This window comes from Myotis brandtii, unplaced genomic scaffold, assembly GCF_000412655.1.
Source record: "Myotis brandtii unplaced genomic scaffold, ASM41265v1 scaffold846, whole genome shotgun sequence".
Lineage (NCBI taxonomy): Eukaryota > Metazoa > Chordata > Mammalia > Chiroptera > Vespertilionidae > Myotis > Myotis brandtii.
In genome coordinates this window covers 84,400-93,932 of record NW_005371437.1, presented here as the reverse complement: position 1 = coordinate 93,932, position 9,533 = coordinate 84,400, and positions in this window count along the sequence as shown.

Genomic DNA, 9,533 nt, shown 5'->3' with positions numbered 1-9,533 from the left:
TTGCATGCATATAAGCATAACCAATGGACACAAGACACTGGGGAGTAGGGGAGGCCAGGGGAATGTCAAGGGGGGGGGGAAGGAGACATATGTAATACTCTTTTTAATACTTTAAGAAATAAAAAAAGATAAATTTTAAAAGGGTCACTGTCTGTATGCCTTCTTAATATTTGTTTGCATCAACATTCATATAATTGTTGCCCAGCACTTGAGAAACCTGTGTACCACAGCTATTGAGCTAAATGTTGGGGATAGTTACTTCTTGTGAATTTTTGGTGTCCTAGAAATTGAACTTCCACCTGTGAGTGCCAAGACTCTAGCATTAGCTCAAATTATACAAAGAACAAGCTTCTGTAGAATGTCCACAGTGAGTATCTTTCCCATAGCTTATGACTCTACACCAAGCATGTCAAACTCGCAGCCCACGGGCTGCATGAGACCCACAACGAATATTTTTGCAGCCCAGCCAATATAACGGTATGTAAGAAATGTTTTAATAAAAATTTCATAACTTAATTTTTATAATATCCCGTTATACATAATTATTAATAATGAATTACAACATTCGCTAATGACTGATTACTATAATCGTGTTGCGTTCATTTCCCTTATGCGCCTTACATACAGGTACATCATTTCTCTCCACTAATACTAGTAGCGAATATTTTAGCAGCCGATTGCCACGTCATTAATCTTGGACTGACTTGTTTGGTGTGTGCAACAGGAAATATTTCACTTTCAGAGAACAAGAAAAATAGGTTCATTTGCATTACGCATATTAATTTGTTCAGTGATTCAGTGTCTGGTAATATGTAAGAAATGTTTTAATAAAAATTTCATAACTTAATTTTTATAATATCCCGTTATACATAATTATTAATAATGAATTACAACATTCGCTAATGACTGATTACTATAATCGTGTTGCGTTCATTTCCCTTATGCGCCTTACATACAGGTACATCATTTCTCTCCACTAATACTAGTAGCGAATATTTTAGCAGCCGATTGCCACGTCATTAATCTTGGACTGACTTGTTTGGTGTGTGCAACAGGAAATATTTCACTTTCAGAGAACAAGAAAAATAGGTTCATTTGCATTACGCATATTAATTTGTTCAGTGATTCAGTGTCTGGTAATATAATGTTCAAGAAAAAATATTAATTTTTATTAAAATGTTTTATTATTTTATGTTAACAACTAGGGACCCAGTGCACGAATTCATGCACCTTGAAAGAAACTGTGAGGCTGAAGTGGGCATAGGGGCAGATCTCAGCCCATCCTCTGCACCTCTGCCCAGCCCCTCCCACCACAACCCCTGGTGCCCTAATGGCGTGGAGCAATTGGGGTCAGTGCCATCAGTGGGTGTGGCCAGCGACTGCTGCCCCAATCACCCCTCAGTAGAAGGGGAAGGTGGAGAAGCCCTCAGGGGTGATCAGGGACAGCAACCGCCACTCACACCCACTCATGGCACTGAGCGATTGGGACTAGTGCTGGGCTCTGGCAACAGGTGCAAGTGACTGCTCCAATGCTGGCAGTGGGTGTGAGCTGGGCTGGCGCCGGCAGCAGATGCAAACAGGGCTGGCACCAGCAGCAGGTGCAAACTCCGGGTGGGACTGTTGCAAAAGGAGCAAAGAATTTTCAGTAATCACCAGAGGCTCGCCCTGATGACAGTAACTGGCGCCCCACCTAGGTCTGGCGCCCCCAATCACCTGCTCCACCATCCTGCTGCGGCCGACGCCCCCCCCCCCCCCCCCCCCCCCCCCCCCCCCCCCCCCCTATGCCCGCCAGGTTCCGCACACGCCCCTGGTGGTTAGCACATGTCATAACAACCAGTTGTTCGGTTGTTCTGCTGTTCGGTTGTTCTGCTGTTCGGTCTATTTGCATATTAGGGTTCTATATATATAGATGACTCATTTATTTCAGCCCTTTGTATTCAGCATGTCTCTATCGAAATACATCTACGTTTCTATGAAAATTGAAGCTTTTGGTTTTTTGTGGCCCACATAAACTTAAACCTTGTTTATTTGGCTGTGTTAGACTTTGAGTTTGACATGCTTGCCTTAAAGTGAGCATTTCAGGTAATAGGAGGGCAGACCAGAGAGAAAAAGACAGCTTTGTTGGGTGACCTAATGATGGGATCTGTGGAAGATGTGAAGGACCCATTTGAACATGAACCAGAGGTTTTCCTTTCTATGTGCCCAGTTACAACCCATTTCCCTGCACATGCCCCCACCAAAATCTCTGTGCACAGCCAGTGACATGGATTTCTTTCTGCCACTAGGTCTTCTTTCCCACTTCAGATTTCAAAACATCCTTTGACTCACTCCTTTTTCTTCAGTGTTCAAAGGGAATGGAACAGGGACTCTTCCTTGCTCTCTACTTGCCTACACCCCACCCACCCCAAACCAAGATTCTTGGGTCTGAAACAGAAAATCATGTTACAACCCTGCAATTCTCATGCAGGCCCGTTTGTGTGTGGGGGGGGGGCTGAGCTTTGGAGAGAGACAGATGTACTAACAGGCTACCCGTGGTTGAATACCAACACTTAAATCACTTGTGTCCCCTTGCTTGTGAAACACAAAGGAAGGTGCTTCCAGACAGTCTTTTGCATTCCTATTGGCATAATGAAGGTTTCCAAGCCATCAGCCAGCTTCCCCAGAAAGTTATTCCATCACATGTGCAGAGCAGGGGGCTGTTCCTTAGCTGTGCTGCCAGGTGGCAGGCTAGCTTTGCAGGGAGATGGGAGGAAATGATGGCTGTGGTAGTGGAGTCACACGCAGCCTTTTGTGGGAAGAGTAAACTGCAACACTCTCCCAAGGCTCTGAGGTGTGCTGTGCAAGAGGGAACACCAGGACACTGAATGCCTTGGGGCAGGGTGGGGGCAGTGGCTTAGTGCTGAGCCTAAATGAGAAAACTAGAGTTAACAGCCCTTTGAAAGAACAAGTTCTGTGCAGGATGGAGGTTATAAGTCTTGAAGGACTGAACCAGGGTGTGCACTGCACATACCTAGATGACTCTGGGCCAGGGGAGGGCATGGCCACCAGAGGCTAGCCTTCTCTGGAAGGAAGTCTGCATGCTCTCTCTTGCAGGCCACCCACTCTGCCCTGGGCTTGAGTTCCTCATCTGTAACGTGAACGGATACCGGCAAAAGTCCCTGCACTATAGTCAGACTATTGTGGTCTCTTCTTTTAGACCTGGCGGCCCCCAGAAGAAAAAAAGGTACTTTGCTTGGAGAGCAGCATAAAATGATGACACTGGTTCTCCATCATTTTCACCCTTTTACTGCCAGACCCCTCAACCAGTGAGTTCTTCTTATAGAGGACAATGATCAGTCAACTAAGCCACACCGGCCAACCACAATTAAAGGAGCTTCATTTGCTGTTACTCCAAATTAAAAGTTCACCTGATAAGAACTCAATGCTTTTTAAAAAGTGGGCCTTGCCTCTTCACTCTCCTAACATGATTTGCCCCTACCTTGGCAGTTTCACTGAAGGAGGCCATCAGGAGAAAAGCAAAGGTACAACTGCTTCCTTCCAATGAGTGAGTCTTCTGCAACACGGCTCAGGAGACCCTCTCCTTACACTGGATTTGAGCAGCATCAAACCCAAAGTTCCGCATTAGTATTCTGCAGCAGATCTGGAATTCTCTCCAGGTTGTGCAAGGGGACAAGGAATGATAAAATGCTTTCCTCGGCTCCTGAGGGAAGGGATGAAAGGGAGAGGAGGCTCTTTGTGACCTTGATGGAATCTCTTCTCATACTTCTTTTGAACCAGCAAAACCTGTGGGACAGAATATTTCCCCAATCTCCTCCACAGAAGGGAAGGGGGGTGAACGGGTGTGGAGCACACTGGATGGAGGTTTGATGGTCACCTTCCCATATGCCCTGTGAGTAGCCTTCTAGGCTGATTCCCTTTGAGTCCAGTGTTCAGCCGGAACTGGTCAGCATGAATGGAACTGACCCTATCTGGAAACACACTGCTCCCTCACTGGGAACACACCCCGTCCAATCTTGTTCATGCTTGTGGTCCCAAAGGGGCAGGGTAGTGATGAGGATGGGAAGGAATTGTTGCTCAGCACTAGGAAATAAGAAATTTTTACTTCAAAATCATCTTGTGAGAATGGAAATGAGCGTATGGTGGGAATAGAGGAGAAGGTATGGATCAGTGCAAACTCACCCTGGGCACATGGGACATTTCTGTGATGTGCAGGGCCTACTGAAGATGATTCAGAAGGTCATCTTATGAAAGGAGGCCTCTTTGTCATTGAGTTAAAATGACACTTCCTTCACAATTTCCATACATACCCTGCTGGTCCCGTATGGCACACAAACAAACACATACTGAGAATTTACCTCTTTATTAATAACACAACTGCAAAAAAAAATAACACAACTGCAGAGGAGGTGAGGGAGGTATGGGTGCCATAAGGGTCAGTGGCACCAGACGAACTGATCTCCACTCAGGATCCTGAACAAGGATGGCATTCTAGGGCTTCTGCAGCACCTTAAAGTGAAGGTGGTTCAGAGCAGCAAGTGGTGCATTCCTCAGCATTGATAATCTTTGACTCCTCGAAAACTTGGCCCTCCTATTCTGAAACCAAGCCTACAATGAGAGGGAAAAGGGATAGTTTTAATATATTAAACAGTCAGTGCCATCATAGAAAAATCACCACATGCCACATTATATGCCACTGAGACTTCATCTGCAGCAGAAGCTATTTACATATTCCTAAAATACCTCAGCAAAGGTAACACCACCACCACCTCCCTTCAGCTGACCCTTGGAGCACACCCCTTACTACAATAGGCTTATTATTCCCAGTTTTAATTTTCTAATGGCTTTTGCCACGTGTTGGACACAGGTCTAGCCTGAGTTGCACCATTGCTTGGTAACAGGATAAAGAAAGGTGTGTATCCTGACAGCTGTCTGTCAGTGGTTCAGCAGGCTTCTGCCCCCTCCCCACTGGGGACAGTGTCACTTTGTGCGGGTGAGAATTTGGTCATGGTAAACAGTGGGCCCTATTTTAAATCATAGTGAGTTTAAAGGCTCCCTATTTGAAATTCCTATCTTCCGTGTGAAGTAAATAAATAAGGAACCTATGGGCTCTTTAGATGGAAGGTTTCCCTCAGGGATGTCTAAGGGGTCATTAGTCCTCTGAAACCTGTTGAGAGTTAGAAAGGTGCTCCAGCAAGGAAGGCCAGTCATGGAGTCTGTGGCTTGTCTACTGGGCCATGGGAGTTGCTGAAACCCCCAGACACAGCCTTGACATGTAGTTATAAGCTATCTGTGGCATCGGCTCATAGTGGGTCTGTATTCCCAGTACTTTTTTCACAAAGCTGTTCTATTAGCAAAGGAAAGGAGGAAACCCCTGTAGTAAAATTCCTGTGGAAATTCATCTGTAGGGTTTGGAAATGGATGAGAACACTAAGTTTCCCCCGATTTGTTTCTTGAGGCTCCTATTCCCTTCTGAATGCCAATGAGAGAGCAGGATGGAAGCCCAGGGAAGGGGTAAAGCAGGTCCCAGAGCCTCAAGTTCTTTCCTTCCTTCTGCACATGCCTTGCCAGCCTGAGAAAGTGCTCCCAGGCTCCTCCCGAACTTTCCAACCTGAGCCAGGCCTGTGAGCCCAGTCTGTGGTGCCAGGGTGCCAGATCTCAGTGGTCTGCCTGCTTGGGCTGCAGCCCATCTCCATCACTGCACTCACACATGCATGTGTAGCAAAGCTCAGGAACCCACTCTGATTGTCTTCACTTTCCTTTGTGCAAACATCACTTTGATACAAGTTTTGATCCCAGGACCTACCAGTTAGTCATCTCAGCCTGCAAGACTGAAAAAAGTATTTGAAATGAACACATCCATGATTTATCTGAAACAGGGCCACCCTCCGCCACCAAACATATTCCATGAAACTAGCATTTTCAAAAGAGTACCATCAAAATGTGAAAAATCAAAAATGGCAGCAGTGTAAGTGGACGCTGCATGGACGTGCTCCCAGGAACAAACTGGTATTACACCTAAAATACAGAAAGAAAACTTCCCGAATAATCAATGGAAAACTCGCAGGAGAGAACCTTGATACCCTAGGACTGAAAGTAGAGACCTCATAGAGACTGGTAGGAGGGCGGAGGCACGAAAGGGCTGGCCGGGCGCCCACAGACAGCAAATGAAGTCCTGGAGAGATATCTCAGCTGTGGGGGGTTGCCACTGAGAACTCTGGGATCTAATCCCCAAGCTGGGTCCCCCAGCAGAGAGTAGCAAAATTGAGGAGGGTACCCACATAGCATCTGACTGTGAAAAGCAGTGGGATGGAGTAACAGCTGAAAATTCAGGCACCCTGTTAAAGGGCCAACACACTAAATTCCCTATGGAGGCACCAACCTTGTGCTCTGGCAGAGGGAGGGTGAAATGGACTGGAGCTGTGAGGGCAGAAGCCAAGACTTGGGACTCGGGGGATAGAGCCCAGAAGGCAGACACCCCAAGTTTCCTGGGCTAAGTCATTCCCTCACATAGCGAGAACTTCTTTCCCAAGTAGACATTTGCCTTGCCTGAGGGGAAGAAAGTCGACACACCCTATTGGAAAACACCTTGCCCTGAGGCCACTTAAGAGATTAAAAATAACAATTAGGGACTGGTGTAGAAGATGGCAACCTGCAAGAAGGCAGGAAGGGAGAGTGTGTGAGAGAGTGAGGGAGTGATAGAGGAGTTTGTGGACGTGTGTGGTGTGGGAGTGATAGAGGAGTGTGTGTACGTGTGTGTTGTGTGTGTGTGTGTGTGTGTGTGTGTGTGTGTGTGTGTGTGTGTGTAATCTAGGGACAGTTAGATCCTGCAGGTTTTTCAGGGGGCTGCCAAACCAGGCAGTCTTAGACTGCAAAACCCCCTGCCAACACAAATACTCTGGGGTGGCGAGCACAGGCACAGAAACCATGCCATCTTGAAGAGCAGAACTGCTTGTGACTAGGATCCTAGCCTCACCACCACCTAACCTGGTCTCAGATGCAAACCGGGACCCTACAGCCACTAGGGACAAAGACCTGCCACCACAGCTGCAGACCCACAGACATCAAGACTACAGATATCCCGTCCGAAGATTTCTGAGAGTCACAGAGTGCATCCCCCTCCCTGCAGGCCTGCTGCAGTGGCATAGGACCTGCTACACCTGCTCCACACAAGCAGACCTCCTGCCAACACAGGGCGGCTGTGCTACCTGACTTTGACTCTGGGCGTGCGCACACAGGAGTCTGTTTCCCGCGGCACAGCAGTGGGCCTCCTGCCTACCTGACTTTGACTCTGGATGCATACACACTGGGAGTCTGTTTCCCACGGCCCATGACCAGGCCTCCTGCCCTGTGTCGGCTGTGCTACCTGACTTTGACTCTGGGCATGTGGACACAGGGAGTCTGTTGCGCATGACCAGGCCTCCCGCTGACACAGGGGAGCTGTGCTACCTGACTTTGACTCTGGGCACTCGCAAACAGGAGTCTGTTTCCTGCAGCACAGGACTGGGCCTCCTGCTGACAAAGGGCAGCTGTGCAACCCAGCCCCCCAAGCAGAATGGAGACCCTGATTCTATGCGCGAGAGGCCACACTCAGCACCAGTGACTTGACTCTCGGCGCGCACACATGGGGACTCTGTTTCTCATCTCACACGCACAGGATCCGTGATTCTCAGTGCATGCTCACTGAGCACCAGTGACTCCAATTCTCGGTGTACACAAGGACCCCGATTCTCAGTGCAAGGCCACACTGAGCAACAGAGACACTGATACTCGATTCTCGGTGCATGCACGTGGGGACTCTGATTCCTGACACGTGCTAGGGGACTCTGATTTTCAGCGAATGCCCGTGAAGACTCTTTCTCAGCATGGCACATGTGGGGTCCCTGATTCTAGGTCAGCCGTGGGCAAACTACGGCCCGCGGGCCAGATCTGGCCCGTTTGAAATGAATAAAAAAAAAAAAGACCGTACCCTTTTATGTAATGATGTTTACTTTGAATTTATATTAGTTCACACAAACACTCCATCCATGCTTTTGTTCCGGCCCTCCAGTCCAGTTTAAGAACCCATTGTGGCCCTCGAGTCAAAAAGTTTGCCCACCCCTGTTCTAGGTGCATGCACGAGGCCACACTGAGCGCCAGTGACTGATTCTTGGTGTGCATGGTTCCCACCGACCCACGGGAGCCACACATCTAGGGTTTGGGAGCTCTTCAGTGACAGTTGGGTGGTGCAATGCTCCCACTGCACATGGCTCAGGCCCCCACAACTCAGCATTTGAACCTTCTGGTGATAAGCTAGAATGGGGAGGCAACAAAACAATTCCCAGAGGAAAGAAAAGGAGGAAAAAACCAAGAAAGGAAATAAGTGAAACGAAGGCATGCAATATGACCGAAAAAGAATTCAGCATAATGGTTATAAAGTTCATAAACTGGATGAAAAAGAAAATCAACAACCTCTGCAAAAATCAGGAAGAAATCAAAAGTGATATAGCTACAATCAAAAACACTATGGAAGGTTTCAACAGTAGACTAGAAGAAGCAGAGAACCGATTTAGTGATTTAGAAGATAAGGTAGAGAAACAAGCCTAATCTGACAAGCAACTGGAGAAAAAAATTTGAAAGCAGAAGAGCCTAAGGGAGCTTTGGGTCAACATGAAACAAAGTAGCATACATCTAATAGGGGTGCCAGAAGGACTAGAAGAGCAGCAAGGATTAGAGAATCTATTTGAAGAAATAATGACAGAAAAACGTCCCTGGAATGGGAAAGAAAAAAGTCACTCAAGTACAGAGAGTTCCAAGCAAGATGAATCCCAAAAGACCGACACGAAGACACCAGTCATAATTACAACGGCAAATGTTAACGACAAAGAGAGAATCTTAAAGGCTGAAAGAGAGAGGCAAAGAGTTACCTACAAAGGATCCCTCATCAAATTATCAAATGATTTCTCAACAGAAACACATCAGGCTAGAAGGGAATGGAATGAAGTATACAAAGTGATGCAAAGCAAAGGACTGAATCCAGAACACTCTAATCCAGCAAGGCTATCAATCAAAATTGAAGGGGAAATCAGGAGCTTTGCAAACAAAAAAAGGCTAAGGGAGTTTATCATTACCAAGCCAGCAATGCAAGAAATGCTGAAGGGAATGCTGTAAAAAGAAGAAATAGACAGGGAGGAAGGAACACAAGCATAAAATACAGAAATGGCTACAAACAAGTACCTATGCTATATAATAAAGGCCCAGTGACTGAAACAGTGGAATGACCAGAATAACCAGAGACCAGAACAACCACGGCCCCTCGCCCTGGCTGGCCCCGCCCACCAAGGAGCAGTTAGGGGTGATCAGACAGGCAGGCGAGTGGTTAGGGGCGATCAGACAGGCAGGCAAAGGTTGTTAGGGGCGATCAGGCAGGCAGGTGAGTGGTTAGGGGCAATGAAGCAGGAAGGCAGAGGCCATTAGGGACAATGAGAAAGGCAGGCAAGTGGTTAGGGGCAATAGGCAGGCAGGCAGAGGTGGTTAGGGGTGATCAGGCAGGCAGG